At 48.3% G+C, this 18111-nt stretch overlaps 57 non-coding genes across 57 annotated transcripts; all 57 read right to left on the bottom strand.

The window, feature by feature from the left end:
• Nucleotides 1-131: 131 nt before the first annotated feature.
• LOC145808714 (5S ribosomal RNA) lies at nucleotides 132-250 on the bottom strand. The gene has a single exon (XR_014352182.1). It is a non-coding gene; the product is annotated as a 5S ribosomal RNA (ribosomal RNA).
• A 197-nt stretch (nucleotides 251-447) lies between these two features.
• LOC145808713 (5S ribosomal RNA) lies at nucleotides 448-566 on the bottom strand. The gene has a single exon (XR_014352181.1). It is a non-coding gene; the product is annotated as a 5S ribosomal RNA (ribosomal RNA).
• Nucleotides 567-763: 197 nt separating this feature from the next.
• LOC145808712 (5S ribosomal RNA) lies at nucleotides 764-882 on the bottom strand. Its single transcript, XR_014352180.1, has one exon. It is a non-coding gene; the product is annotated as a 5S ribosomal RNA (ribosomal RNA).
• Nucleotides 883-1077: 195 nt separating this feature from the next.
• On the bottom strand, nucleotides 1078-1196 carry LOC145810112 (5S ribosomal RNA). Its single transcript, XR_014353678.1, has one exon. It is a non-coding gene; the product is annotated as a 5S ribosomal RNA (ribosomal RNA).
• Nucleotides 1197-1393: 197 nt separating this feature from the next.
• Nucleotides 1394-1512, bottom strand: LOC145811103 (5S ribosomal RNA). The gene has a single exon (XR_014354655.1). It is a non-coding gene; the product is annotated as a 5S ribosomal RNA (ribosomal RNA).
• Nucleotides 1513-1709: 197 nt separating this feature from the next.
• Nucleotides 1710-1828, bottom strand: LOC145811102 (5S ribosomal RNA). The gene has a single exon (XR_014354654.1). It is a non-coding gene; the product is annotated as a 5S ribosomal RNA (ribosomal RNA).
• A 197-nt stretch (nucleotides 1829-2025) lies between these two features.
• Nucleotides 2026-2144, bottom strand: LOC145808711 (5S ribosomal RNA). The gene has a single exon (XR_014352179.1). It is a non-coding gene; the product is annotated as a 5S ribosomal RNA (ribosomal RNA).
• A 201-nt stretch (nucleotides 2145-2345) lies between these two features.
• LOC145808710 (5S ribosomal RNA) lies at nucleotides 2346-2464 on the bottom strand. The gene has a single exon (XR_014352177.1). It is a non-coding gene; the product is annotated as a 5S ribosomal RNA (ribosomal RNA).
• A 197-nt stretch (nucleotides 2465-2661) lies between these two features.
• LOC145808958 (5S ribosomal RNA) lies at nucleotides 2662-2780 on the bottom strand. The gene has a single exon (XR_014352447.1). It is a non-coding gene; the product is annotated as a 5S ribosomal RNA (ribosomal RNA).
• Nucleotides 2781-2978: 198 nt separating this feature from the next.
• LOC145808708 (5S ribosomal RNA) lies at nucleotides 2979-3097 on the bottom strand. Its single transcript, XR_014352175.1, has one exon. It is a non-coding gene; the product is annotated as a 5S ribosomal RNA (ribosomal RNA).
• A 197-nt stretch (nucleotides 3098-3294) lies between these two features.
• Nucleotides 3295-3413, bottom strand: LOC145808707 (5S ribosomal RNA). Its single transcript, XR_014352174.1, has one exon. It is a non-coding gene; the product is annotated as a 5S ribosomal RNA (ribosomal RNA).
• A 198-nt stretch (nucleotides 3414-3611) lies between these two features.
• Nucleotides 3612-3730, bottom strand: LOC145808706 (5S ribosomal RNA). The gene has a single exon (XR_014352173.1). It is a non-coding gene; the product is annotated as a 5S ribosomal RNA (ribosomal RNA).
• Nucleotides 3731-3927: 197 nt separating this feature from the next.
• LOC145808705 (5S ribosomal RNA) lies at nucleotides 3928-4046 on the bottom strand. The gene has a single exon (XR_014352171.1). It is a non-coding gene; the product is annotated as a 5S ribosomal RNA (ribosomal RNA).
• A 197-nt stretch (nucleotides 4047-4243) lies between these two features.
• On the bottom strand, nucleotides 4244-4362 carry LOC145810159 (5S ribosomal RNA). Its single transcript, XR_014353726.1, has one exon. It is a non-coding gene; the product is annotated as a 5S ribosomal RNA (ribosomal RNA).
• Nucleotides 4363-4558: 196 nt separating this feature from the next.
• Nucleotides 4559-4677, bottom strand: LOC145808704 (5S ribosomal RNA). The gene has a single exon (XR_014352170.1). It is a non-coding gene; the product is annotated as a 5S ribosomal RNA (ribosomal RNA).
• A 196-nt stretch (nucleotides 4678-4873) lies between these two features.
• Nucleotides 4874-4992, bottom strand: LOC145808703 (5S ribosomal RNA). Its single transcript, XR_014352169.1, has one exon. It is a non-coding gene; the product is annotated as a 5S ribosomal RNA (ribosomal RNA).
• Nucleotides 4993-5190: 198 nt separating this feature from the next.
• LOC145808702 (5S ribosomal RNA) lies at nucleotides 5191-5309 on the bottom strand. Its single transcript, XR_014352168.1, has one exon. It is a non-coding gene; the product is annotated as a 5S ribosomal RNA (ribosomal RNA).
• Nucleotides 5310-5506: 197 nt separating this feature from the next.
• LOC145811100 (5S ribosomal RNA) lies at nucleotides 5507-5625 on the bottom strand. Its single transcript, XR_014354652.1, has one exon. It is a non-coding gene; the product is annotated as a 5S ribosomal RNA (ribosomal RNA).
• A 190-nt stretch (nucleotides 5626-5815) lies between these two features.
• Nucleotides 5816-5934, bottom strand: LOC145809428 (5S ribosomal RNA). The gene has a single exon (XR_014352974.1). It is a non-coding gene; the product is annotated as a 5S ribosomal RNA (ribosomal RNA).
• Nucleotides 5935-6133: 199 nt separating this feature from the next.
• On the bottom strand, nucleotides 6134-6252 carry LOC145808700 (5S ribosomal RNA). The gene has a single exon (XR_014352167.1). It is a non-coding gene; the product is annotated as a 5S ribosomal RNA (ribosomal RNA).
• A 197-nt stretch (nucleotides 6253-6449) lies between these two features.
• On the bottom strand, nucleotides 6450-6568 carry LOC145808957 (5S ribosomal RNA). The gene has a single exon (XR_014352446.1). It is a non-coding gene; the product is annotated as a 5S ribosomal RNA (ribosomal RNA).
• A 198-nt stretch (nucleotides 6569-6766) lies between these two features.
• LOC145808699 (5S ribosomal RNA) lies at nucleotides 6767-6885 on the bottom strand. The gene has a single exon (XR_014352166.1). It is a non-coding gene; the product is annotated as a 5S ribosomal RNA (ribosomal RNA).
• A 197-nt stretch (nucleotides 6886-7082) lies between these two features.
• LOC145808698 (5S ribosomal RNA) lies at nucleotides 7083-7201 on the bottom strand. The gene has a single exon (XR_014352165.1). It is a non-coding gene; the product is annotated as a 5S ribosomal RNA (ribosomal RNA).
• A 198-nt stretch (nucleotides 7202-7399) lies between these two features.
• LOC145808696 (5S ribosomal RNA) lies at nucleotides 7400-7518 on the bottom strand. Its single transcript, XR_014352163.1, has one exon. It is a non-coding gene; the product is annotated as a 5S ribosomal RNA (ribosomal RNA).
• A 198-nt stretch (nucleotides 7519-7716) lies between these two features.
• Nucleotides 7717-7835, bottom strand: LOC145808695 (5S ribosomal RNA). Its single transcript, XR_014352162.1, has one exon. It is a non-coding gene; the product is annotated as a 5S ribosomal RNA (ribosomal RNA).
• Nucleotides 7836-8032: 197 nt separating this feature from the next.
• Nucleotides 8033-8151, bottom strand: LOC145808694 (5S ribosomal RNA). The gene has a single exon (XR_014352160.1). It is a non-coding gene; the product is annotated as a 5S ribosomal RNA (ribosomal RNA).
• A 197-nt stretch (nucleotides 8152-8348) lies between these two features.
• Nucleotides 8349-8467, bottom strand: LOC145810157 (5S ribosomal RNA). The gene has a single exon (XR_014353723.1). It is a non-coding gene; the product is annotated as a 5S ribosomal RNA (ribosomal RNA).
• A 196-nt stretch (nucleotides 8468-8663) lies between these two features.
• On the bottom strand, nucleotides 8664-8782 carry LOC145808693 (5S ribosomal RNA). Its single transcript, XR_014352159.1, has one exon. It is a non-coding gene; the product is annotated as a 5S ribosomal RNA (ribosomal RNA).
• A 190-nt stretch (nucleotides 8783-8972) lies between these two features.
• Nucleotides 8973-9091, bottom strand: LOC145808692 (5S ribosomal RNA). The gene has a single exon (XR_014352158.1). It is a non-coding gene; the product is annotated as a 5S ribosomal RNA (ribosomal RNA).
• A 197-nt stretch (nucleotides 9092-9288) lies between these two features.
• LOC145808691 (5S ribosomal RNA) lies at nucleotides 9289-9407 on the bottom strand. The gene has a single exon (XR_014352157.1). It is a non-coding gene; the product is annotated as a 5S ribosomal RNA (ribosomal RNA).
• A 194-nt stretch (nucleotides 9408-9601) lies between these two features.
• Nucleotides 9602-9720, bottom strand: LOC145808690 (5S ribosomal RNA). Its single transcript, XR_014352156.1, has one exon. It is a non-coding gene; the product is annotated as a 5S ribosomal RNA (ribosomal RNA).
• A 197-nt stretch (nucleotides 9721-9917) lies between these two features.
• LOC145810940 (5S ribosomal RNA) lies at nucleotides 9918-10036 on the bottom strand. The gene has a single exon (XR_014354491.1). It is a non-coding gene; the product is annotated as a 5S ribosomal RNA (ribosomal RNA).
• A 198-nt stretch (nucleotides 10037-10234) lies between these two features.
• On the bottom strand, nucleotides 10235-10353 carry LOC145808689 (5S ribosomal RNA). Its single transcript, XR_014352154.1, has one exon. It is a non-coding gene; the product is annotated as a 5S ribosomal RNA (ribosomal RNA).
• A 199-nt stretch (nucleotides 10354-10552) lies between these two features.
• Nucleotides 10553-10671, bottom strand: LOC145808688 (5S ribosomal RNA). The gene has a single exon (XR_014352153.1). It is a non-coding gene; the product is annotated as a 5S ribosomal RNA (ribosomal RNA).
• Nucleotides 10672-10870: 199 nt separating this feature from the next.
• Nucleotides 10871-10989, bottom strand: LOC145808687 (5S ribosomal RNA). The gene has a single exon (XR_014352152.1). It is a non-coding gene; the product is annotated as a 5S ribosomal RNA (ribosomal RNA).
• A 198-nt stretch (nucleotides 10990-11187) lies between these two features.
• On the bottom strand, nucleotides 11188-11306 carry LOC145808685 (5S ribosomal RNA). Its single transcript, XR_014352150.1, has one exon. It is a non-coding gene; the product is annotated as a 5S ribosomal RNA (ribosomal RNA).
• A 198-nt stretch (nucleotides 11307-11504) lies between these two features.
• On the bottom strand, nucleotides 11505-11623 carry LOC145810687 (5S ribosomal RNA). The gene has a single exon (XR_014354245.1). It is a non-coding gene; the product is annotated as a 5S ribosomal RNA (ribosomal RNA).
• A 201-nt stretch (nucleotides 11624-11824) lies between these two features.
• On the bottom strand, nucleotides 11825-11943 carry LOC145811099 (5S ribosomal RNA). Its single transcript, XR_014354651.1, has one exon. It is a non-coding gene; the product is annotated as a 5S ribosomal RNA (ribosomal RNA).
• A 199-nt stretch (nucleotides 11944-12142) lies between these two features.
• Nucleotides 12143-12261, bottom strand: LOC145808684 (5S ribosomal RNA). Its single transcript, XR_014352148.1, has one exon. It is a non-coding gene; the product is annotated as a 5S ribosomal RNA (ribosomal RNA).
• A 198-nt stretch (nucleotides 12262-12459) lies between these two features.
• Nucleotides 12460-12578, bottom strand: LOC145808683 (5S ribosomal RNA). Its single transcript, XR_014352147.1, has one exon. It is a non-coding gene; the product is annotated as a 5S ribosomal RNA (ribosomal RNA).
• Nucleotides 12579-12773: 195 nt separating this feature from the next.
• LOC145808955 (5S ribosomal RNA) lies at nucleotides 12774-12892 on the bottom strand. Its single transcript, XR_014352444.1, has one exon. It is a non-coding gene; the product is annotated as a 5S ribosomal RNA (ribosomal RNA).
• Nucleotides 12893-13093: 201 nt separating this feature from the next.
• LOC145809575 (5S ribosomal RNA) lies at nucleotides 13094-13212 on the bottom strand. Its single transcript, XR_014353136.1, has one exon. It is a non-coding gene; the product is annotated as a 5S ribosomal RNA (ribosomal RNA).
• A 198-nt stretch (nucleotides 13213-13410) lies between these two features.
• Nucleotides 13411-13529, bottom strand: LOC145808682 (5S ribosomal RNA). The gene has a single exon (XR_014352146.1). It is a non-coding gene; the product is annotated as a 5S ribosomal RNA (ribosomal RNA).
• Nucleotides 13530-13727: 198 nt separating this feature from the next.
• On the bottom strand, nucleotides 13728-13846 carry LOC145808681 (5S ribosomal RNA). The gene has a single exon (XR_014352145.1). It is a non-coding gene; the product is annotated as a 5S ribosomal RNA (ribosomal RNA).
• Nucleotides 13847-14043: 197 nt separating this feature from the next.
• On the bottom strand, nucleotides 14044-14162 carry LOC145810431 (5S ribosomal RNA). Its single transcript, XR_014353999.1, has one exon. It is a non-coding gene; the product is annotated as a 5S ribosomal RNA (ribosomal RNA).
• Nucleotides 14163-14361: 199 nt separating this feature from the next.
• On the bottom strand, nucleotides 14362-14480 carry LOC145810156 (5S ribosomal RNA). The gene has a single exon (XR_014353722.1). It is a non-coding gene; the product is annotated as a 5S ribosomal RNA (ribosomal RNA).
• A 196-nt stretch (nucleotides 14481-14676) lies between these two features.
• Nucleotides 14677-14795, bottom strand: LOC145808680 (5S ribosomal RNA). Its single transcript, XR_014352144.1, has one exon. It is a non-coding gene; the product is annotated as a 5S ribosomal RNA (ribosomal RNA).
• A 190-nt stretch (nucleotides 14796-14985) lies between these two features.
• Nucleotides 14986-15104, bottom strand: LOC145808679 (5S ribosomal RNA). The gene has a single exon (XR_014352142.1). It is a non-coding gene; the product is annotated as a 5S ribosomal RNA (ribosomal RNA).
• A 198-nt stretch (nucleotides 15105-15302) lies between these two features.
• Nucleotides 15303-15421, bottom strand: LOC145808678 (5S ribosomal RNA). The gene has a single exon (XR_014352141.1). It is a non-coding gene; the product is annotated as a 5S ribosomal RNA (ribosomal RNA).
• Nucleotides 15422-15615: 194 nt separating this feature from the next.
• LOC145808677 (5S ribosomal RNA) lies at nucleotides 15616-15734 on the bottom strand. The gene has a single exon (XR_014352140.1). It is a non-coding gene; the product is annotated as a 5S ribosomal RNA (ribosomal RNA).
• A 197-nt stretch (nucleotides 15735-15931) lies between these two features.
• Nucleotides 15932-16050, bottom strand: LOC145810939 (5S ribosomal RNA). Its single transcript, XR_014354490.1, has one exon. It is a non-coding gene; the product is annotated as a 5S ribosomal RNA (ribosomal RNA).
• Nucleotides 16051-16248: 198 nt separating this feature from the next.
• On the bottom strand, nucleotides 16249-16367 carry LOC145808676 (5S ribosomal RNA). Its single transcript, XR_014352139.1, has one exon. It is a non-coding gene; the product is annotated as a 5S ribosomal RNA (ribosomal RNA).
• Nucleotides 16368-16564: 197 nt separating this feature from the next.
• Nucleotides 16565-16683, bottom strand: LOC145808674 (5S ribosomal RNA). Its single transcript, XR_014352136.1, has one exon. It is a non-coding gene; the product is annotated as a 5S ribosomal RNA (ribosomal RNA).
• Nucleotides 16684-16882: 199 nt separating this feature from the next.
• LOC145808673 (5S ribosomal RNA) lies at nucleotides 16883-17001 on the bottom strand. Its single transcript, XR_014352135.1, has one exon. It is a non-coding gene; the product is annotated as a 5S ribosomal RNA (ribosomal RNA).
• A 190-nt stretch (nucleotides 17002-17191) lies between these two features.
• Nucleotides 17192-17310, bottom strand: LOC145808672 (5S ribosomal RNA). Its single transcript, XR_014352134.1, has one exon. It is a non-coding gene; the product is annotated as a 5S ribosomal RNA (ribosomal RNA).
• A 197-nt stretch (nucleotides 17311-17507) lies between these two features.
• LOC145809924 (5S ribosomal RNA) lies at nucleotides 17508-17626 on the bottom strand. The gene has a single exon (XR_014353491.1). It is a non-coding gene; the product is annotated as a 5S ribosomal RNA (ribosomal RNA).
• A 194-nt stretch (nucleotides 17627-17820) lies between these two features.
• LOC145808671 (5S ribosomal RNA) lies at nucleotides 17821-17939 on the bottom strand. The gene has a single exon (XR_014352133.1). It is a non-coding gene; the product is annotated as a 5S ribosomal RNA (ribosomal RNA).
• Nucleotides 17940-18111: the final 172 nt, after the last annotated feature.

The following is an 18111-nucleotide window of genomic DNA, read 5'->3' as shown; positions in this document are numbered from 1 at the left end:
GATAATCTGGAAATGGTTTAAAAGGGAGAAATTGTCGAAAAGGAGGCGAAGGGGATTGAATGGGCTAAAAATCGGACAGGCTGTCCGGGGAAAAAAAAAAGGGGGGGGGGGTGGTGGAAAAAGGGACAAAAGGGGTGCAACACGAGGACTTCCCAGGGGGTCACCCATCCTAGTACTACTCTCGCCCAAGCACGCTTAACTGCGGAGTTCTGATGGGATCCGGTGCATTAGTGCTGGTATGATCGCACCCGAAGATTAACCGCGACTTTATTGTTTTAAGCAGTAGACGGGGAAAAAAATGAAATTGAATGGAACAGGATAATCTGGAAATGGTTTAAAAGGGAGAAATTGTCGAAAACTAGGCGAAGGCGATTGAATGGGCTAAAAATCGGACAGGCTGTCCGGGGAAAAAAAAAAGGGGGGGGGGTGATGGAAAAAGGGACAAAAGGGGTGCAACACGAGGACTTCCCAGGGGGTCACCCATCCTAGTACTACTCTCGCCCAAGCACGCTTAACTGCGGAGTTCTGATGGGATCCGGTGCATTAGTGCTGGTATGATCGCACCCGAAGATTAACCGCGAATTTATTGTTTTAAGCAGTAGACGGGGAAAAAAATGAAATTGAATGGAACAGGATAATCTGGAAATGGTTTAAAAGGGAGAAATTGTCGAAAAGGAGGCGAAGGCGATTGAATGGGATAAAAATCGGACAGGCTGTCCGGGGAAAAAAAAAAGGGGGGGGGGTGGTGGAAAAAGGGACAAAAGGGGTGCAACACGAGGACTTCCCAGGGGGTCACCCATCCTAGTACTACTCTCGCCCAAGCACGCTTAACTGCGGAGTTCTGATGGGATCCGGTGCATTAGTGCTGGTATGATCGCACCCGAAGATTAACCGCGACTTTATTGTTTTAAGCAGTAGACGGGGAAAAAAATGAAATTGAATGGAACAGGATAATCTGGAAATGGTTTAAAAGGGAGAAATTGTCGAAAAGGAGGCGAAGGCGATTGAATGGGCTAAAAATCGGACAGGCTGTCCGGGGAAAAAAAAAGGGGGGGGGTGGTGGAAAAAGGGACAAAAGGGGTGCAACACGAGGACTTCCCAGGGGGTCACCCATCCTAGTACTACTCTCGCCCAAGCACGCTTAACTGCGGAGTTCTGATGCGATCCGGTGCATTAGTGCTGGTATGATCACACCCGAAGATTAACCGCGACTTTATTGTTTTAAGCAGTAGACGGGGAAAAAAATGAAATTGAATGGAACAGGATAATCTGGAAATGGTTTAAAAGGGAGAAATTGTCGAAAAGGAGGCGAAGGCGATTGAATGGGCTAAAAATCGGACAGGCTGTCCGGGGAAAAAAAAAAGGGTGGGGGGTGGTGGAAAAAGGGACAAAAGGGGTGCAACACGAGGACTTCCCAGGGGGTCACCCATCCTAGTACTACTCTCGCCCAAGCACGCATAACTGCGGAGTTCTGATGGGATCCGGTGCATTAGTGCTTGTATGATCGCACCCGAAGATTAACCGCGACTTTATTGTTTTAAGCAGTAGACGGGGAAAAAAATGAAATTGAATGGAACAGGATAATCTGGAAATGGTTTAAAAGGGAGAAATTGTCGAAAAGGAGGCGAAGGCGATTGAATGGGCTAAAAATCGGACAGGCTGTCCGGGGAAAAAAAAAAGGGTGGGGGGTGGTGGAAAAAGGGACAAAAGGGGTGCAACACGAGGACTTCCCAGGGGGTCACCCATCCTAGTACTACTCTCGCCCAAGCACGCATAACTGCGGAGTTCTGATGGGATCCGGTGCATTAGTGCTTGTATGATCGCACCCGAAGATTAACCGCGACTTTATTGTTTTAAGCAGTAGACGGGGAAAAAAATGAAATTGAATGGAACAGGATAATCTGGAAATGGTTTAAAAGGGAGAAATTGTCGAAAAGGAGGCGAAGGCGATTGAATGGGCTAAAAATCGGACAGGCTGTCCGGGGAAAAAAAAAGGGGGGGGGTGTGGTGGAAAAAGGGACAAAAGGGGTGCAACACGAGGACTTCCCAGGGGGTCACCCATCCTAGTACTACTCTCGCCCAAGCACGCTTAACTGCGGAGTTCTGATGGGATCCGGTGCATTAGTGCTGGTATGATCGCACCCGAAGATTAACCGCGACTTTATTGTTTTAAGCAGTAGACGGGGAAAAAAATGAAATTGAATGGAACAGGATAATCTGGAAATGGTTTAAAAGGGAGAAATTGTCGAAAAGGAGGCGAAGGCGATTGAATGGGCTAAAAATCGGACAGGCTGTCCGGGGAAAAAAAAAAAAGGGGGGGGGGGGTGGTGGAAAAAGGGACAAAAGGGGTGCAACACGAGGACTTCCCAGGGGGTCACCCATCCTAGTACTACTCTCGCCCAAGCACGCTTAACTGCGGAGTTCTGATGGGATCCGGTGCATTAGTGCTGGTATGATCGCACCCGAAGATTAACCGCGACTTTATTGTTTTAAGCAGTAGACGGGGAAAAAAATGAAATTGAATGGAACAGGATAATCTGGAAATGGTTTAAAAGGGAGAAATTGTCGAAAAGGAGGCGAAGGCGATTGAATGGGCTAAAAATCGGACAGGCTGTCCGGGGAAAAAAAAAAGGGGGGGGGGTGGTGGAAAAAGGGACAAAAGGGGTGCAACACGAGGACTTCCCAGGGGGTCACCCATCCTAGTACTACTCTCGCCCTAGCACGCTTAACTGCGGAGTTCTGATGGGATCCGGTGCATTAGTGCTGGTATGATCGCACCCGAAGATTAACCGCGACTTTATTGTTTTAAGCAGTAGACGGGGAAAAAAATGAAATTGAATGGAACAGGATAATCTGGAAATGGTTTAAAAGGGAGAAATTGTCGAAAAGGAGGCGAAGGCGATTGAATGGGCTAAAAATCAGACAGGCTGTCCGGGGAAAAAAAAAAGGGGGGGGGGGTGGTGGAAAAAGGGACAAAAGGGGTGCAACACGAGGACTTCCCAGGGGGTCACCCATCCTAGTACTACTCTCGCCCAAGCACGCTTAACTGCGGAGTTCTGATGGGATCCGGTGCATTAGTGCTGGTATGATCGCACCCGAAGATTAACCGCGACTTTATTGTTTTAAGCAGTAGACGGGGAAAAAAATGAAATTGAATGGAACAGGATAATCTAGAAATGGTTTAAAAGGGAGAAATTGTCGAAAAGGAGGCGAAGGCGATTGAATGGGCTAAAAATCGGACAGGCTGTCCGGGGAAAAAAAAAGGGGGGGGGGGTGGTGGAAAAAGGGACAAAAGGGGTGCAACACGAGGACTTCCCAGGGGGTCACCCATCCTAGTACTACTCTCGCCCAAGCACGCTTAACTGCGGAGTTCTGATGGGATCCGGTGCATTAGTGCTGGTATGATCGCACCCGATGATTAACCGCGACTTTATTGTTTTAAGCAGTAGACGGGGAAAAAAATGAAATTGAATGGAACAGGATAATCTGGAAATGGTTTAAAAGGGAGAAATTGTCGAAAAGGAGGCGAAGGCGATTGAATGGGCTAAAAATCGGACAGGCTGTCCGGGGAAAAAAAAAAGGGGGGGGGGGTGGTGGAAAAAGGGACAAAAGGGGTGCAACACGAGGACTTCCCAGGGGGTCACCCATCCTAGTACTACTCTCGCCCAAGCACGCTTAACTGCGGAGTTCTGATGGGATCCGGTGCATTAGTGCTGGTATGATCGCACCCGAAGATTAACCGCGACTTTATTGTTTTAAGCAGTAGACGGGGAAAAAAATGAAATTGAATGGAACAGGATAATCTGGAAATGGTTTAAAAGGGAGAAATTGTCGAAAAGGAGGCGAAGGCGATTGAATGGGCTAAAAATTGGACAGGCTGTCCGGGGAAAAAAAAAAGGGAGGGGGGTGGTGGAAAAAGGGACAAAAGGGGTGCAACACGAGGACTTCCCAGGGGGTCACCCATCCTAGTACTACTCTCGCCCAAGCACGCTTAACTGCGGAGTTCTGATGGGATCCGGTGCATTAGTGCTGGTATGATCGCACCCGAAGATTAACCGCGACTTTATTGTTTTAAGCAGTAGACGGGGAAAAAAATGAAATTGAATGGAACAGGATAATCTGGAAATGGTTTAAAAGGGAGAAATTGTCGAAAAGGAGGCGAAGGGGATTGAATGGGCTAAAAATCGGACAGGCTGTCCGGGGAAAAAAAAAAGGGGGGGGGGTGGTGGAAAAAGGGACAAAAGGGGTGCAACACGAGGACTTCCCAGGGGGTCACCCATCCTAGTACTACTCTCGCCCAAGCACGCTTAACTGCGGAGTTCTGATGGGATTCGGTGCATTAGTGCCGGTATGATCGCACCCGAAGATTAACCGCGACTTTATTGTTTTAAGCAGTAGACGGGGAAAAAAATGAAATTGAATGGAACAGGATAATCTGGAAATGGTTTAAAAGGGAGAAATTGTCGAAAAGGAGGCGAAGGCGATTGAATGGGCTAAAAATCGGACAGGCTGTCCGGGGAAAAAAAAAAGGGGGGGGGTGGTGGAAAAAGGGACAAAAGGGGTGCAACACGAGGACTTCCCAGGGGGTCACCCATCCTAGTACTACTCTCGCCCAAGCACGCTTAACTGCGGAGTTCTGATGGGATCCGGTGCATTAGTGCTGGTATGATCGCACCCGAAGATTAACCGCGACTTTATTGTTTTAAGCAGTAGACGGGGAAAAAAATGAAATTGAATGGAACAGGATAATCTGGAAATGGTTTAAAAGGGAGAAATTGTCGAAAAGGAGGCGAAGGCGATTGAATGGGATAAAAATCGGACAGGCTGTCCGGGGAAAAAAAAAAGGGGGGGGGTGGTGGAAAAAGGGACAAAAGGGGTGCAACACGAGGACTTCCCAGGGGGTCACCCATCCTAGTACTACTCTCGCCCAAGCACGCTTAACTGCGGAGTTCTGATGGGATCCGGTGCATTAGTGCTGGTATGATCGCACCCGAAGATTAACCGCGACTTTATTGTTTTAAGCAGTAGACGGGGAAAAAAATGAAATTGAATGGAACAGGATAATCTGGAAATGGTTTAAAAGGGAGAAATTGTCGAAAAGGAGGCGAAGGCGATTGAATGGGCTAAAAATCGGACAGGCTGTCCGGGGAAAAAAAAAGGGGGGGGGGGGTGGTGGAAAAAGGGACAAAAGGGGTGCAACACGAGGACTTCCCAGGGGGTCACCCATCCTAGTACTACTCTCGCCCAAGCACGCTTAACTGCGGAGTTCTGATGGGATCCGGTGCATTAGTGCTGGTATGATCGCACCCGAAGATTAACCGCGACTTTATTGTTTTAAGCAGTAGACGGGGAAAAAAATGAAATTGAATGGAACAGGATAATCTGGAAATGGTTTAAAAGGGAGAAATTGTCGAAAAGGAGGCGAAGGCGATTGAATGGGCTAAAAATCGGACAGGCTGTCCGGGGAAAAAAAAAAGGGTGGGGGGTGGTGGAAAAAGGGACAAAAGGGGTGCAACACGAGGACTTCCCAGGGGGTCACCCATCCTAGTACTACTCTCGCCCAAGCACGCATAACTGCGGAGTTCTGATGGGATCCGGTGCATTAGTGCTTGTATGATCGCACCCGAAGATTAACCGCGACTTTATTGTTTTAAGCAGTAGACGGGGAAAAAAATGAAATTGAATGGAACAGGATAATCTGGAAATGGTTTAAAAGGGAGAAATTGTCGAAAAGGAGGCGAAGGCGATTGAATGGGCTAAAAATCGGACAGGCTGTCCGGGGAAAAAAAAAGGGGGGGTGGAAAAAGGGACAAAAGGGGTGCAACACGAGGACTTCCCAGGGGGTCACCCATCCTAGTACCACTCTCGCCCAAGCACGCTTAACTGCGGAGTTCTGATGGGATCCGGTGCATTAGTGCTGGTATGATCGCACCCGAAGATTAACCGCGACTTTATTGTTTTAAGCAGTAGACGGGGAAAAAAATGAAATTGAATGGAACAGGATAATCTGGAAATGGTTTAAAAGGGAGAAATTGTCGAAAAGGAGGCGAAGGCGATTGAATGGGCTAAAAATCGGACAGGCTGTCCGGGGAAAAAAAAAAAAGGGGGGGGGGTGGTGGAAAAAGGGACAAAAGGGGTGCAACACGAGGACTTCCCAGGGGGTCACCCATCCTAGTACTACTCTCGCCCAAGCACGCTTAACTGCGGAGTTCTGATGGGATCCGGTGCATTAGTGCTGGTATGATCGCACCCGAAGATTAACCGCGACTTTATTGTTTTAAGCAGTAGACGGGGAAAAAAATGAAATTGAATGGAACAGGATAATCTGGAAATGGTTTAAAAGGGAGAAATTGTCGAAAAGGAGGCGAAGGCGATTGAATGGGCTAAAAATCGGACAGGCTGTCCGGGGAAAAAAAAAAGGGGGGGGGGTGGTGGAAAAAGGGACAAAAGGGGTGCAACACGAGGACTTCCCAGGGGGTCACCCATCCTAGTACTACTCTCGCCCTAGCACGCTTAACTGCGGAGTTCTGATGGGATCCGGTGCATTAGTGCTGGTATGATCGCACCCGAAGATTAACCGCGACTTTATTGTTTTAAGCAGTAGACGGGGAAAAAAATGAAATTGAATGGAACAGGATAATCTGGAAATGGTTTAAAAGGGAGAAATTGTCGAAAAGGAGGCGAAGGCGATTGAATGGGCTAAAAATCAGACAGGCTGTCCGGGGAAAAAAAAAAGGGGGGGGGGGTGGTGGAAAAAGGGACAAAAGGGGTGCAACACGAGGACTTCCCAGGGGGTCACCCATCCTAGTACTACTCTCGCCCAAGCACGCTTAACTGCGGAGTTCTGATGGGATCCGGTGCATTAGTGCTGGTATGATCGCACCCGAAGATTAACCGCGACTTTATTGTTTTAAGCAGTAGACGGGGAAAAAAATGAAATTGAATGGAACAGGATAATCTAGAAATGGTTTAAAAGGGAGAAATTGTCGAAAAGGAGGCGAAGGCGATTGAATGGGCTAAAAATCGGACAGGCTGTCCGGGGAAAAAAAAAGGGGGGGGGGGTGGTGGAAAAAGGGACAAAAGGGGTGCAACACGAGGACTTCCCAGGGGGTCACCCATCCTAGTACTACTCTCGCCCAAGCACGCTTAACTGCGGAGTTCTGATGGGATCCGGTGCATTAGTGCTGGTATGATCGCACCCGATGATTAACCGCGACTTTATTGTTTTAAGCAGTAGACGGGGAAAAAAATGAAATTGAATGGAACAGGATAATCTGGAAATGGTTTAAAAGGGAGAAATTGTCGAAAAGGAGGCGAAGGCGATTGAATGGGCTAAAAATCGGACAGGCTGTCCGGGGAAAAAAAAAGGGGGGGGGGGGTGGTGGAAAAAGGGACAAAAGGGGTGCAACACGAGGACTTCCCAGGGGGTCACCCATCCTAGTACTACTCTCGCCCAAGCACGCTTAACTGCGGAGTTCTGATGGGATCCGGTGCATTAGTGCTGGTATGATCGCACCCGAAGATTAACCGCGACTTTATTGTTTTAAGCAGTAGACGGGGAAAAAAATGAAATTGAATGGAACAGGATAATCTGGAAATGGTTTAAAAGGGAGAAATTGTCGAAAAGGAGGCGAGGGCGATTGAATGGGCTAAAAATCGGACAGGCTGTCCGGGGAAAAAAAAAAGGGGGGGGGGGTGGTGGAAAAAGGGACAAAAGGGGTGCAACACGAGGACTTCCCAGGGGGTCACCCATCCTAGTACTACTCTCGCCCAAGCACGCTTAACTGCGGAGTTCTGATGGGATCCGGTGCATTAGTGCTGGTATGATCGCACCCGAAGATTAACCGCGACTTTATTGTTTTAAGCAGTAGACGGGGAAAAAAATGAAATTGAATGGAACAGGATAATCTGGAAATGGTTTAAAAGGGAGAAATTGTCGAAAAGGAGGCGAAGGCGATTGAATGGGCTAAAAATCGGACAGGCTGTCCGGGGAAAAAAAAAAGGGAGGGGGGTGGTGGAAAAAGGGACAAAAGGGGTGCAACACGAGGACTTCCCAGGGGGTCACCCATCCTAGTACTACTCTCGCCCAAGCACGCTTAACTGCGGAGTTCTGATGGGATCCGGTGCATTAGTGCTGGTATGATCGCACCCGAAGATTAACCGCGACTTTATTGTTTTAAGCAGTAGACGGGGAAAAAAATGAAATTGAATGGAACAGGATAATCTGGAAATGGTTTAAAAGGGAGAAATTGTCGAAAAGGAGGCGAAGGGGATTGAATGGGCTAAAAATCGGACAGGCTGTCCGGGGAAAAAAAAAAGGGGGGGGGGTGGTGGAAAAAGGGACAAAAGGGGTGCAACACGAGGACTTCCCAGGGGGTCACCCATCCTAGTACTACTCTCGCCCAAGCACGCTTAACTGCGGAGTTCTGATGGGATTCGGTGCATTAGTGCCGGTATGATCGCACCCGAAGATTAACCGCGACTTTATTGTTTTAAGCAGTAGACGGGGAAAAAAATGAAATTGAATGGAACAGGATAATCTGGAAATGGTTTAAAAGGGAGAAATTGTCGAAAAGGAGGCGAAGGCGATTGAATGGGCTAAAAATCGGACAGGCTGTCCGGGGAAAAAAAAAAGGGGGGGGGTGGTGGAAAAAGGGACAAAAGGGGTGCAACACGAGGACTTCCCAGGGGGTCACCCATCCTAGTACTACTCTCGCCCAAGCACGCTTAACTGCGGAGTTCTGATGGGATCCGGTGCATTAGTGCTGGTATGATCGCACCCGAAGATTAACCGCGACTTTATTGTTTTAAGCAGTAGACGGGGAAAAAAATGAAATTGAATGGAACAGGATAATCTGGAAATGGTTTAAAAGGGAGAAATTGTCGAAAAGGAGGCGAAGGCGATTGAATGGGCTAAAAATCGGACAGGCTGTCCGGGGAAAAAAAAAGGGGGGGTGGAAAAAGGGACAAAAGGGGTGCAACACGAGGACTTCCCAGGGGGTCACCCATCCTAGTACTACTCTCGCCCAAGCACGCTTAACTGCGGAGTTCTGATGGGATCCGGTGCATTAGTGCTGGTATGATCGCACCCGAAGATTAACCGCGACTTTATTGTTTTAAGCAGTAGACGGGGAAAAAAATGAAATTGAATGGAACAGGATAATCTGGAAATGGTTTAAAAGGGAGAAATTGTCGAAAAGGAGGCGAAGGCGATTGAATGGGCTAAAAATCGGACAGGCTGTCCGGGGAAAAAAAAAAGGGGGGGGGGTGGTGGAAAAAGGGACAAAAGGGGTGCAACACGAGGACTTCCCAGGGGGTCACCCATCCTAGTACTACTCTCGCCCAAGCACGCTTAACTGCGGAGTTCTGATGGGATCCGGTGCATTAGTGCTGGTATGATCGCACCCGAAGATTAACCGCGACTTTATTGTTTTAAGCAGTAGACGGGGAAAAAAATGAAATTGAATGGAACAGGATAATCTGGAAATGGTTTAAAAGGGAGAAATTGTCGAAAAGGAGGCGAAGGCGATTGAATGGGCTAAAAATCGGACAGGCTGTCCGGGGAAAAAAAAAAGGGGGGGAGGTGGAAAAAGGGACAAAAGGGGTGCAACACGAGGACTTCCCAGGGGGTCACCCATCCTAGTACTACTCTCGCCCAAGCACGCTTAACTGCGGAGTTCTGATGGGATCCGGTGCATTAGTGCTGGTATGATCGCACCCGAAGATTAACCGCGACTTTATTGTTTTAAGCAGTAGACGGGGAAAAAAATGAAATTGAATGGAACAGGATAATCTGGAAATGGTTTAAAAGGGAGAAATTGTCGAAAAGGAGGCGAAGGCGATTGAATGCGCTAAAAATCGGACAGGCTGTCCGGGGAAAAAAAAAAGGGGGGGGGGTGGTGGAAAAAGGGACAAAAGGGGTGCAACACGAGGACTTCCCAGGGGGTCACCGATCCTAGTACTACTCTCGCCCAAGCACGCTTAACTGCGGAGTTCTGATGGGATCCGGTGCATTAGTGCTGGTTTGATCGCACCCGAAGATTAACCGCGACTTTATTGTTTTAAGCAGTAGACGGGGAAAAAAATGAAATTGAATGGAACAGGATAATCTGGAAATGGTTTAAAAGGGAGAAATTGTCGAAAAGGAGGCGAAGGCGATTGAATGGGCTAAAAATCGGACAGGCTGTCCGGGGAAAAAAAAAAGGGGGGGAGGGTGGTGGAAAAAGGGACAAAAGGGGTGCAACACGAGGACTTCCCAGGGGGTCACCCATCCTAGTACTACTCTCGCCCAAGCACGCTTAACTGCGGAGTTCTGATGGGATCCGGTGCATTAGTGCTGGTATGATCGCACCCGAAGATTAACCGCGACTTTATTGTTTTAAGCAGTAGACGGGGAAAAAAATGAAATTGAATGGAACAGGATAATCTGGAAATGGTTTAAAAGGGAGAAATTGTCGAAAAGGAGGCGAAGGCGATTGAATGGGCTAAAAATCGGACAGGCTATCCGGGGAAAAAAAAAAGGGGGGGGGGGGTGGTGGAAAAAGGGACAAAAGGGGTGCAACACGAGGACTTCCCAGGGGGTCACCCATCCTAGTACTACTCTCGCCCAAGCACGCTTAACTGCGGAGTTCTGATGGGATCCGGTGCATTAGTGCTGGTATGATCGCACCCGAAGATTAACCGCGACTTTATTGTTTTAAGCAGTAGACGGGGAAAAAAATGAAATTGAATGGAACAGGATAATCTGGAAATGGTTTAAAAGGGAGAAATTGTCGAAAAGGAGGCGAAGGCGATTGAATGGGCTAAAAATCGGACAGGCTGTCCGGGGGAAAAAAAAAGGGGGGGGGGGGTGGCGGAAAAAGGGACAAAAGGGGTGCAACACGAGGACTTCCCAGGGGGTCACCCATCCTAGTACTACTCTCGCCCAAGCACGCTTAACTGCGGAGTTCTGATGGGATCCGGTGCATTAGTGCTGGTATGATCGCACCCGAAGATTAACCGCGACGTTATTGTTTTAAGCAGTAGACGGGGAAAAAAATGAAATTGAATGGAACAGGATAATCTGCAAATGGTTTAAAAGGGAGAAATTGTCGAAAAGGAGGCGAAGGCGATTGAATGGGCTAAAAATCGGACAGGCTGTCCGGGGAAAAAAAAAGGGGGGGGTGGGTGGTGGAAAAAGGGACAAAAGGGGTGCAACACGAGGACTTCCCAGGGGGTCACCCATCCTAGTACTACTCTCGCCCAAGCACGCTTAACTGCGGAGTTCTGATGGGATCCGGTGCATTAGTGCTGGTATGATCGCACCCGAAGATTAACCGCGACTTTATTGTTTTAAGCAGTAGACGGGGAAAAAAATGAAATTGAATGGAACAGGATAATCTGGAAATGGTTTAAAAGGGAGAAATTGTCGAAAAGGAGGCGAAGGCGATTGAATGGGCTAAAAATCGGACAGGCTGTCCGGGGAAAAAAAAAAGGGGGGGGGGGTGGTGGAAAAAGGGACAAACGGGGTGCAACACGAGGACTTCCCAAGGGGTCACCCATCCTAGTACTACTCTCGCCCAAGCACGCTTAACTGCGCAGTTCTGATGGGATCCGGTGCATTAGTGCTGGTATGATCGCACCCGAAGATTAACCGCGACTTTATTGTTTTAAGCAGTAGACGGGGAAAAAAATGAAATTGAATGGAACAGGATAATCTGGAAATGGTTTAAAAGGGAGAAATTGTCGAAAAGGAGGCGAAGGCGATTGAATGGGCTAAAAATCGGACAGGCTGTCCGGGGAAAAAAAAAGGGGGGGGGGGGGGGTGGTGGAAAAAGGGACAAAAGGGGTGCAACACGAGGACTTCCCAGGGGGTCACCCATCCTAGTACTACTCTCGCCCAAGCACGCATAACTGCGGAGTTCTGATGGGATCCGGTGCATTAGTGCTTGTATGATCGCACCCGAAGATTAACCGCGACTTTATTGTTTTAAGCAGTAGACGGGGAAAAAAATGAAATTGAATGGAACAGGATAATCTGGAAATGGTTTAAAAGGGAGAAATTGTCGAAAAGGAGGCGAAGGCGATTGAATGGGCTAAAAATCGGACAGGCTGTCCGGGGAAAAAAAAAGGGGGGGGGGGTGTGGTGGAAAAAGGGACAAAAGGGGTGCAACACGAGGACTTCCCAGGGGGTCACCCATCCTAGTACTACTCTCGCCCAAGCACGCTTAACTGCGGAGTTCTGATGGGATCCGGTGCATTAGTGCTGGTATGATCGCACCCGAAGATTAACCGCGACTTTATTGTTTTAAGCAGTAGACGGGGAAAAAAATGAAATTGAATGGAACAGGATAATCTGGAAATGGTTTAAAAGGGAGAAATTGTCGAAAAGGAGGCGAAGGCGATTGAATGGGCTAAAAATCGGACAGGCTGTCCGGGGAAAAAAAAAAAGGGGGGGGGGTGGTGGAAAAAGGGACAAAAGGGGTGCAACACGAGGACTTCCCAGGGGGTCACCCATCCTAGTACTACTCTCGCCCAAGCACGCTTAACTGCGGAGTTCTGATGGGATCCGGTGCATTAGTGCTGGTATGATCGCACCCGAAGATTAACCGCGACTTTATTGTTTTAAGCAGTAGACGGGGAAAAAAATGAAATTGAATGGAACAGGATAATCTGGAAATGGTTTAAAAGGGAGAAATTGTCGAAAAGGAGGCGAAGGCGATTGAATGGGCTAAAAATCGGACAGGCTGCCGGGGAAAAAAAAAAGGGGGGGGGTGGTGGAAAAAGGGACAAAAGGGGTGCAACACGAGGACTTCCCAGGGGGTCACCCATCCTAGTACTACTCTCGCCCTAGCACGCTTAACTGCGGAGTTCTGATGGGATCCGGTGCATTAGTGCTGGTATGATCGCACCCGAAGATTAACCGCGACTTTATTGTTTTAAGCAGTAGACGGGGAAAAAAATGAAATTGAATGGAACAGGATAATCTGGAAATGGTTTAAAAGGGAGAAATTGTCGAAAAGGAGGCGAAGGCGATTGAATGGGCTAAAAATCAGACAGGCTGTCCGGGGAAAAAAAAAAGGGGGGGGGGGGGGTGGTGGAAAAAGGGACAAAAGGGGTGCAACACGAGGACTTCCCAGGGGGTCACCCATCCTAGTACTACTCTCACCCAAGCACGCTTAACTGCGGAGTTCTGATGGGATCCGGTGCATTAGTGCTGGTATGATCGCACCCGAAGATTAACCGCGACTTTATTGTTTTAAGCAGTAGACGGGGAAAAAAATGAAATTGAATGGAACAGGATAATCTAGAAATGGTTTAAAAGGGAGAAATTGTCGAAAAGGAGGCGAAGGCGATTGAATGGGCTAAAAATCGGACAGGCTGTCCGGGGAAAAAAAAAGGGGGGGGGGGGTGGTGGAAAAAGGGACAAAAGGGGTGCAACACGAGGACTTCCCAGGGGGTCACCCATCCTAGTACTACTCTCGCCCAAGCACGCTTAACTGCGGAGTTCTGATGGGATCCGGTGCATTAGTGCTGGTATGATCGCACCCGATGATTAACCGCGACTTTATTGTTTTAAGCAGTAGACGGGGAAAAAAATGAAATTGAATGGAACAGGATAATCTGGAAATGGTTTAAAAGGGAGAAATTGTCGAAAAGGAGGCGAAGGCGATTGAATGGGCTAAAAATCGGACAGGCTGTCCGGGGAAAAAAAAAAGGGGGGGGGGGTGGTGGAAAAAGGGACAAAAGGGGTGCAACACGAGGACTTCCCAGGGGGTCACCCATCCTAGTACTACTCTCGCCCAAGCACGCTTAACTGCGGAGTTCTGATGGGATCCGGTGCATTAGTGCTGGTATGATCGCACCCGAAGATTAACCGCGACTTTATTGTTTTAAGCAGTAGACGGGGAAAAAAATGAAATTGAATGGAACAGGATAATCTGGAAATGGTTTAAAAGGGAGAAATTGTCAAAAAGGAGGCGAAGGCGATTGAATGGGCTAAAAATCGGACAGGCTGTCCGGGGAAAAAAAAAAGGGAGGGGGGTGGTGGAAAAAGGGACAAAAGGGGTGCAACACGAGGACTTCCCAGGGGGTCACCCATCCTAGTACTACTCTCCCCCAAGCACGCTTAACTGCGGAGTTCTGATGGGATCCGGTGCATTAGTGCTGGTATGATCGCACCCGAAGATTAACCGCGACTTTATTGTTTTAAGCAGTAGACGGGGAAAAAAATGAAATTGAATGGAACAGGATAATCTGGAAATGGTTTAAAAGGGAGAAATTGTCGAAAAGGAGGCGAAGGGGATTGAATGGGCTAAAAATCGGACAGGCTGTCCGGGGAAAAAAAAAAGGGGGGGGGGGGTGGTGGAAAAAGGGACAAAAGGGGTGCAACACGAGGACTTCCCAGGGGGTCACCCATCCTAGTACTACTCTCGCCCAAGCACGCTTAACTGCGGAGTTCTGATGGGATTCGGTGCATTAGTGCCGGTATGATCGCACCCGAAGATTAACCGCGACTTTATTGTTTTAAGCAGTAGACGGGGAAAAAAATGAAATTGAATGGAACAGGATAATCTGGAAATGGTTTAAAAGGGAGAAATTGTCGAAAAGGAGGCGAAGGCGATTGAATGGGCTAAAAATCGGACAGGCTGTCCGGGGAAAAAAAAAAGGGGGGGGGTGGTGGAAAAAGGGACAAAAGGGGTGCAACACGAGGACTTCCCAGGGGGTCACCCATCCTAGTACTACTCTCGCCCAAGCACGCTTAACTGCGGAGTTCTGATGGGATCCGGTGCATTAGTGCTGGTATGATCGCACCCGAAGATTAACCGCGACTTTATTGTTTTAAGCAGTAGACGGGGAAAAAAATGAAATTGAATGGAACAGGATAATCTGGAAATGGTTTAAAAGGGAGAAATTGTCGAAAAGGAGGCGAAGGCGATTGAATGGGCTAAAAATCGGACAGGCTGTCCGGGGAAAAAAAAAGGGGGGGTGGAAAAAGGGACAAAAGGGGTGCAACACGAGGACTTCCCAGGGGGTCACCCATCCTAGTACTACTCTCGCCCAAGCACGCTTAACTGCGGAGTTCTGATGGGATCCGGTGCATTAGTGCTGGTATGATCGCACCCGAAGATTAACCGCGACTTTATTGTTTTAAGCAGTAGACGGGGAAAAAAATGAAATTGAATGGAACAGGATAATCTGGAAATGGTTTAAAAGGGAGAAATTGTCGAAAAGGAGGCGAAGGCGATTGAATGGGCTAAAAATCGGACAGGCTGTCCGGGGAAAAAAAAAAGGGGGGGGGGGTGGTGGAAAAAGGGACAAAAGGGGTGCAACACGAGGACTTCCCAGGGGGTCACCCATCCTAGTACTACTCTCGCCCAAGCACGCTTAACTGCGGAGTTCTGATGGGATCCGGTGCATTAGTGCTGGTATGATCGCACCCGAAGATTAACCGCGACTTTATTGTTTTAAGCAGTAGACGGGGAAAAAAATGAAATTGAATGGAACAGGATAATCTGGAAATGGTTTAAAAGGGAGAAATTGTCGAAAAGGAGGCGAAGGCGATTGAATGGGCTAAAAATCGGACAGGCTGTCCGGGGAAAAAAAAAAGGGGGGGAGGTGGAAAAAGGGACAAAAGGGGTGCAACACGAGGACTTCCCAGGGGGTCACCCATCCTAGTACTACTCTCGCCCAAGCACGCTTAACTGCGGAGTTCTGATGGGATCCGGTGCATTAGTGCTGGTATGATCGCACCCGAAGATTAACCGCGACTTTATTGTTTTAAGCAGTAGACGGGGAAAAAAATGAAATTGAATGGAACAGGATAATCTGGAAATGGTTTAAAAGGGAGAAATTGTCGAAAAGGAGGCGAAGGCGATTGAATGCGCTAAAAATCGGACAGGCTGTCCGGGGAAAAAAAAAAGGGGGGGGGGTGGTGGAAAAAGGGACAAAAGGGGTGCAACACGAGGACTTCCCAGGGGGTCACCGATCCTAGTACTACTCTCGCCCAAGCACGCTTAACTGCGGAGTTCTGATGGGATCCGGTGCATTAGTGCTGGTTTGATCGCACCCGAAGATTAACCGCGACTTTATTGTTTTAAGCAGTAGACGGGGAAAAAAATGAAATTGAATGGAACAGGATAATCTGGAAATGGTTTAAAAGGGAGAAATTGTCGAAAAGGAGGCGAAGGCGATTGAATGGGCTAAAAATCGGACAGGCTGTCCGGGGAAAAAAAAAAGGGGGGGAGGGTGGTGGAAAAAGGGACAAAAGGGGTGCAACACGAGGACTTCCCAGGGGGTCACCCATCCTAGTACTACTCTCGCCCAAGCACGCTTAACTGCGGAGTTCTGATGGGATCCGGTGCATTAGTGCTGGTATGATCGCACCCGAAGATTAACCGCGACTTTATTGTTTTAAGCAGTAGACGGGGAAAAAAATGAAATTGAATGGAACAGGATAATCTGGAAATGGTTTAAAAGGGAGAAATTGTCGAAAAGGAGGCGAAGGCGATTGAATGGGCTAAAAATCGGACAGGCTGTCCGGGGAAAAAAAAAAGGGGGGGGGGTGGTGGAAAAAGGGACAAAAGGGGTGCAACACGAGGACTTCCCAGGGGGTCACCCATCCTAGTACTACTCTCGCCCAAGCACGCTTAACTGCGGAGTTCTGATGGGATCCGGTGCATTAGTGCTGGTATGATCGCACCCGAAGATTAACCGCGACTTTATTGTTTTAAGCAGTAGACGGGGAAAAAAATGAAATTGAATGGAACGGGATAATCTGGAAATGGTTTAAAAGGGAGAAATTGTCGAAAAGGAGGCGAAGGCGATTGAATGGGCTAAAAATCGGACAGGCTGTCCGGGGGAAAAAAAAAGGGGGGGGGGGGTGGCGGAAAAAGGGACAAAAGGGGTGCAACACGAGGACTTCCCAGGGGGTCACCCATCCTAGTACTACTCTCGCCCAAGCACGCTTAACTGCGGAGTTCTGATGGGATCCGGTGCATTAGTGCTGGTATGATCGCACCCGAAGATTAACCGCGACGTTATTGTTTTAAGCAGTAGACGGGGAAAAAAATGAAATTGAATGGAACAGGATAATCTGCAAATGGTTTAAAAGGGAGAAATTGTCGAAAAGGAGGCGAAGGCGATTGAATGGGCTAAAAATCGGACAGGCTGTCCGGGGAAAAAAAAAGGGGGGGTGGAAAAAGGGACAAAAGGGGTGCAACACGAGGACTTCCCAGGGGGTCACCCATCCTAGTACTACTCTCGCCCAAGCACGCTTAACTGCGGAGTTCTGATGGGATCCGGTGCATTAGTGCTGGTATGATCGCACCCGAAGATTAACCGCGACTTTATTGTTTTAAGCAGTAGACGGGGAAAAAAATGAAATTGAATGGAACAGGATAATCTGGAAATGGTTTAAAAGGGAGAAATTGTCGAAAAGGAGGCGAAGGCGATTGAATGGGCTAAAAATCGGACAGGCTGTCCGGGGAAAAAAAAAAGGGGGGGGGGTGGTGGAAAAAGGGACAAAAGGGGTGCAACACGAGGACTTCCCAGGGGGTCACCCATCCTAGTACTACTCTCGCCCAAGCACGCTTAACTGCGGAGTTCTGATGGGATCCGCTGCATTAGTGCTGGTATGATCGCACCCGAAGATTAACCGCGACTTTATTGTTTTAAGCAGTAGACGGGGAAAAAAATGAAATTGAATGGAACAGGATAATCTGGAAATGGTTTAAAAGGGAGAAATTGTCGAAAAGGAGGCGAAGGCGATTGAATGGGCTAAAAATCGGACAGGCTGTCCGGGGAAAAAAAAAAGGGGGGGAGGTGGAAAAAGGGACAAAAGGGGTGCAACACGAGGACTTCCCAGGGGGTCACCCATCCTAGTACTACTCTCGCCCAAGCACGCTTAACTGCGGAGTTCTGATGGGATCCGGTGCATTAGTGCTGGTATGATCGCACCCGAAGATTAACCGCGACTTTATTGTTTTAAGCAGTAGACGGGGAAAAAAATGAAATTGAATGGAACAGGATAATCTGGAAATGGTTTAAAAGGGAGAAATTGTCGAAAAGGAGGCGAAGGCGATTGAATGCGCTAAAAATCGGACAGGCTGTCCGGGGAAAAAAAAAAGGGGG

This window comes from Camellia sinensis, chromosome 14 (assembly GCF_055761805.1).
Source record: "Camellia sinensis isolate YWXY chromosome 14, ASM5576180v1, whole genome shotgun sequence".
Taxonomy (NCBI): Eukaryota; Viridiplantae; Streptophyta; class Magnoliopsida; order Ericales; family Theaceae; genus Camellia; species Camellia sinensis.
The sequence above is the reverse complement of the archived record's forward strand: the minus strand, read 5'-3'. Positions and strand labels throughout refer to the sequence as shown.